The 5,890-nt window shown below is 35.1% G+C and overlaps 1 non-coding gene across 1 annotated transcript; it reads left to right on the forward strand.

Annotated features, from left to right (window-relative positions):
* Positions 1–4,154: 4,154 nt before the first annotated feature.
* Positions 4,155–4,287, forward strand: LOC126007870 (small nucleolar RNA SNORA51). The gene has a single exon (XR_007495346.1). It is a non-coding gene; the product is annotated as a small nucleolar RNA SNORA51 (small nucleolar RNA).
* The last annotated feature ends 1,603 nt before the right edge of the window (positions 4,288–5,890 follow it).

Below are 5,890 nucleotides of genomic sequence, written 5' to 3' on the forward strand. Positions count from 1 at the left end.
ATGATGCCCTTCTCAGCTTTTCTGAATCCACTTCATGTTAGGCCTCACAATAGATGAGGTGGCACATTGGGATTTACCCTTTTATGAGTGGAGACATTTACCATCAGAGAGGGCTACTGTGCTTGTTTGTGCACAAACATACATGTTCAATTTAGGAATGGCAGTTGGGGGTTAGGTCATAACACCTACTTGAGAATCAATGTGCATAGTCAGGATATATGCAACGGTTTGCCATGGAATAGGATAAAGGCATAGATTATGTCCAAAGACCTCACAGCTGGTAATAGGAAAATCTCATGAAAATTTAGGATGAGGAACCCAAATGCCTAAATTCCAGAAACTGCAAAAATTACACAGTGATATGTCTTCTCGTTCAATTCCTGTAACAAGCCTATGAGCTATTATTAGTTCCATTTTGCTGATTAACCACAGAATAGCACATAGAAAAGCACAGTGATTCAAAAAAGATTTATTATTCATAGATAATTTTCAAAAAATTTGCAATGAGGAGAAGGAATCTAGTTTTGTAACAGAAATGTATACGTGCATTTACATTTATAAATGAAATACACTGCAGCCCACCCTCTGTTGACACTCTTCTGTTCTTGAAATACAATTCTGAATATTAATATTTGCCATGGTTCAACCAATACCTCACAATGAAGGAGAATGTTTAGTTGTCTAAAGAGAAGAATGGACACATTGATTGGCAAGTAGAATCTGAAGCTCAATATGAAATCTCAGGCATAGAGGGAAGTATAAAATTACTCTAAGGATCAGGGCACAAAAATAGAAAGAAAGAAAGAAAGAAAATTCTAGAATGTAATTCATAAACTCATCTGTCCTACCAACCTCTTTTCATGCAAAAATGTTATCAGCATTCAGTAGATCCCTGCAAACCAACCCCCTATAAGCAATCAGAACACACAACTTACTATACTCAATGTTCCCCAACCCAGTATAATCCCATTGTTCCTGCATCTCCCAGGAGTTGGTATGGTATGTATACTTGGAACAGAGTTTGCTGTTCTATATGGATGACAAATATAAACACTGAACTTATCTCTTCATGGGAGGCTACAGATTTCTTCTGGCTGATAGAATATTGTATACACATTTTCTCCCAATCACTGCCACTGTTTTGCATCAATATCTGTTAATATTAAAAATTCAGAAAGGCACCAGTGAATTTCTGACTCAAAATATCTCCTTCAGAGATCACTCCCTACAGGCCACCATACTTTTTACCCACTTACGAAAGATGGGAACATTTACCTAGTCATTTTTAAAATATCAAATTATGGGGCCGGATCAATAGCAAAGCAGGTAGGACATTTGCCTTGCATGTGGTTGATCAGGGTTCAATCCCTAGCATCCCATATAGTTATCAAACCTTCCATGTCTGATTTCTGAGTGTAAAGCCAGAAGTAACAACAAAGCTCAGCTGGGTGTAGCCAAATAAATAACAAAGAAGGGGCCTGAGTTTTAGCACAATGGTAGGGCATTTGCCTTGCACACGGCTGATCCAGGAGGAACCTGGGTCTGAACAGCAGCATCCCATATGGTCCCCTGAGCCAGGAGCTATTTCTGAGTGCATAACCAGTAGTAGCCCTGGAGAGTGAAAGAAAGAAAGAAAGAAAGAAAGAAAGAAAGAAAGAAAGAAAGAAAGAAAGAAAGAAAGAAAGAAAGAAAGAAAGAAAGAAAGAAAGAAAGAAAGAAAGAAAGAAAGAAAGAAAGAAAGAAAGAAAGAAAGAAAGAAAGAAAGAAAGAAAGAAGAAGAAAGAAAGAAAGAAAGAAAGAAAGAAAGAAGAAAGAAAGAAAGAAAGAAAGAAAGAAAGAAGAAGGAAAGAAAAGAAAAAGAAAAGGAGGAAGGAAGGAAGGAAGAAAGAAAGAAAGAAAGAAAGAAAGAAGAAGAAAGAAAGAAAGAAAGAAAGAAAGAAAAAGAAAGAAAAGGAAAAAAGGAAAGAAGGAGAGAGAAAGAAAGAAAGAGAGAAAAATAAAGAAAGAAAGAGAAAGGAAGGAAGCAAGGAAGGAAGGAGAGAGAAAGTAGAAAGAAAGAAAGAAAGAAAGAAAGAAAGAAAGAAAGAAAGAAAGAAAGAAAGAAAGAAAGAAAGAAAGAAAGAAAGAAAGAAAGAAAGAAAGAAAGAAAGAAAGAAAGAAAGAAAGAAAGAAAGAAAGAAAGAATTAAAAGTGTAAATTAAAAGTGTAAAGAGCCACACGTGGATCTAGAGCCATGGCTTGCCAACCACTGCTCTAGTGGAATACGTTTAGATCTACTTGATAAGCATTTGCTAAGGAATATACTGAGTTCTTCAACTACACAAGTCTTCACAAATTTAAACAGTGAAAATAAAATCTATGTATATAATAAATAAATAAAACATAATAAAATATGAGCCGAAGAGATAGCACTGGAGGTGAGGTGTTTGCCTTTCATGCAGAAGGATGGTGGTTCAAATCCCAGCATCCCATATGGTCCCCTGTGCCTGCCAGGGGCGATTTCTGAGCATAGAGCCAGGAGTAACTCCTGAGCACTGCCGGTTGTGATCCTCCCCCAAAAAAGTAAAAAAATAAATAAATAAATAAATAAAAAATAAATAAATAAGAAATTATTAAATAATAAATAAATAAAATCTAAATTCTACAAATACCATGGACATAGTCCATGAGAGTGAATTGAAAGTAAATCTTCTTAAAATGACTCAAAGAAATACACACCAATGCTTCCTTTTATAATCATACTTCATTCTCTTATGTAGTTATAATACCTTGTTCTTATTTATAATTAATTGTATATTAACATATACACAATAGGCAATCTTGTTAGAGAAATACATATGAAATTTTTTATCATATAGATTATATAAGATATCTCTTATATCAGGTAGAGAGGTAGAAAGAAGAGAACAAAATTTTTAGAATCTCCCTTATAGTGGTTTTCTGGCATTCAAACATATATATATATATATATATATATATATATATATATATATAAAATCAGATACATCGTATATTTTACACTAATAAACTTTTAACATTAATTTTTTATGGTATTTCCATGTTTATTTTACTAAATCTGTTGACTTTTTACTAGTAAAACTTAGTGATCATGGTAAATATTTATTGAGTTAAATATATAAGTTTGTATAAATTGGCACAATAATTTCTCACTACAAATTAGTGACTTGTATTAGGGAAGATTTTTTGACTAGTGAAGAACTAAGATATACAGTTTAGATAATCCAAAATCATATTTCTGATCCTGAATTTCCTGTTATTATATTATCAATAAAATATTCAGAGACTTAAAATATATGGCATTAAAATATGACAGTGTCATTAATAGCTCCATTTCACCATTCAATTATCAAACTAGATTGAACAACAATTGTTCTGAGATTTTGTTTTACGTTTTTGGTCTCCAGAGATTTGTAAAGTAGCAAACATATTGTAGCCACTTCGGAAATCTGAGTTGTTTTTTGAAAATATTGGAATCGCTTCAAGAAATTTCTGATGGCTCATCAAAAAGGAAAAACCACCACAGCAACAACATCTCCTTCAGCATTCCTGGCAGAGGTTAAATTCCAAAATAAACATCATCTTACCTCTTAGAGTTTTATATAAAAAATAACTTTACAGCCAACATAAATCTAAGTGGAAAAAGCTTCTTTTCAAATGTTGCTGTGTTACATAATTTATTTAAATTATAGATTATTGGAACCTTTATCACACCACTGAATCCAATTCTGAAAGGAACAGCAGAATAATTATCATTTTTCAGTAGTAATGGGAGTGTCCTCTGGTTTAGAATCCATGGAAAACAGCATGAGGATATTTTTTTAAAGTACAAATCAAGCTTTTATCGGATCTAATAATTCCACTTCTTGGCATCTAGCCACAAAATTTTCAATTCTAAAATATATATATAACTAAATATACACTAAAATTTATTGCAGTGCTGATTTCAACAACCAGAACACAGAAATTACCTAAATCTCCAATGAGAGATGAGAGCGTAAGATGCTGTGTAGTATGTAAATGATGGAAAACTATGAAACTATAATAAGCGATAAAGACTTGGGACACTTGGCATATTGATGATGGGAATTTTGCACTAGTGAAGGGTTTATATATTAAAAAAAAAGAAAATATATGGCTTTCCAATGCTTACCACAGGCTGTGTTCTTTACACTGACTGTATAGAAAGAAGAGGTACAGTAAATGCTCTCCATATACACCTCAAATCAGGCCCTTTGCCTGGTCTATATTGTGAATGGGGGGACAAAAATTAGAAGAGATAAAGTCTTGAATTCACTGAAATTTGACTAGAAATGGATGGTATCATGAGAAGCAAAAGACTGAAGGATTAAAAAGAAAGGCAAACTCTGTGATCTCATGTAGCTGTTATAGAGAGAAATAAACATAATTTGGGGCTGTGTCCATCAGATATCCTGTGTACTCTGGAGAATTCTGAGTTTATTTTTAAAATACTATCTTTTCATTTCTCTCCTGAAAGAGCTCACACATGCAGTCATTTTGTGGTTTATATTTTATTTTCAGAATAAACCATCCAGTAGTGTAAGGGAAACTAATATTTCTAGAATTGGCCTCTGCTATAGTTTTTAAAATCAACTAATGCCGTGCTTTGAGAGTCTGACTTCATCTGTAAAATGTATTTTTAACATGCAAAGAATTTTAGAAGGTGGACAACAGAGGCTCTTGAGCTAAGTAGATATCAAAGATAAATATTAAAAATACTAGATACTTGCCTATTTACAATCAGCTCTCTAGCATATTTGGAGGTTTACACACAGCCAATGTGTGTATATTTTTCAGAAAATTATAACTATTAAAAATGTACCCATTATTGGTTCTTCTATATGTAAACACCAAATGAATGAATGAATAGATTAAATATACTGTCAGATTAATTTCATCATCATTAAAAATAAATTATAAGATATCTGTTAACTGTTATTAAGTTATAAGTGCTAAGTCCACTTTTAATGTGGTCTTATACAAGTGTATTATTCAATTACCTTATGAAATCAAGACAGATACCATTGCTTGGTCAGTTAGTGGTGGGTTTGGGGCCTCACATAGCTGTGCTCATGTTGTTTTAATGTAAAAAAATAGTTTCTATAAACATCATGGTTTACAAAGTTGCTCATAATATGGTAGTCATTTTTCACAGTTACAAAGTTATTCATTATTGAGTTTCACTCATTGAGTGCTCATGTCTGAATCTTAGCACTGTGACAAGGGATCACTCCTAGCAAGCTAAGATCTAGATGCGATGCTGGAGATCAAGTCTGGGTCTGCTGAATGAAAGGTAAATGCCAGGCCTTGCCTGAGTGCCACCTTGGGTGGCCTGCTGTGGGTTCCAGGTGGACGCTATTAGGGGTCTCCAGGCTTCCCCCCCTTCCCTACTCTAGGGAGGAGGAGCAGAGGTAGGGGCCGGGCAGATAGCTGGCTTCTGGTGCCTTGATCCTGGAGGCCAGCTCTTCCCAGGTATGGGGTTAGGAGACACCCCATGCTAGATGGCATTCTCCCTAGCTTAGGGGGTGCTGGGAGGTTGGCAGGCCTTCAGCCATTCCCCTATTTCCCCTTTTAATCCAGGCCTTCCCTGGTTGCCGGCCTAGGTGGACTCTATTGTGGTCCTCAGGCTTTCCTCCTTGCTCTCCCGACACTAAGGGGGGGGGGGGGACATGGGGTTGATGGCGGGCCGATGCAGCACTGGTATATGTCGGGACATTACGTCATGACATTCACGGGTATTTTTTCCTTCTCATTGGTCTCCATTTAAAAAAACCTTGTGGGGGCGTACCTTATATATTTAAAATATAAATGGGAGGATTGACTCTCAGTTTGGGAAGAGACCAGTTCGGGT

This window comes from Suncus etruscus, chromosome 4 (assembly GCF_024139225.1).
Source record: "Suncus etruscus isolate mSunEtr1 chromosome 4, mSunEtr1.pri.cur, whole genome shotgun sequence".
NCBI lineage: Eukaryota > Metazoa > Chordata > Mammalia > Eulipotyphla > Soricidae > Suncus > Suncus etruscus.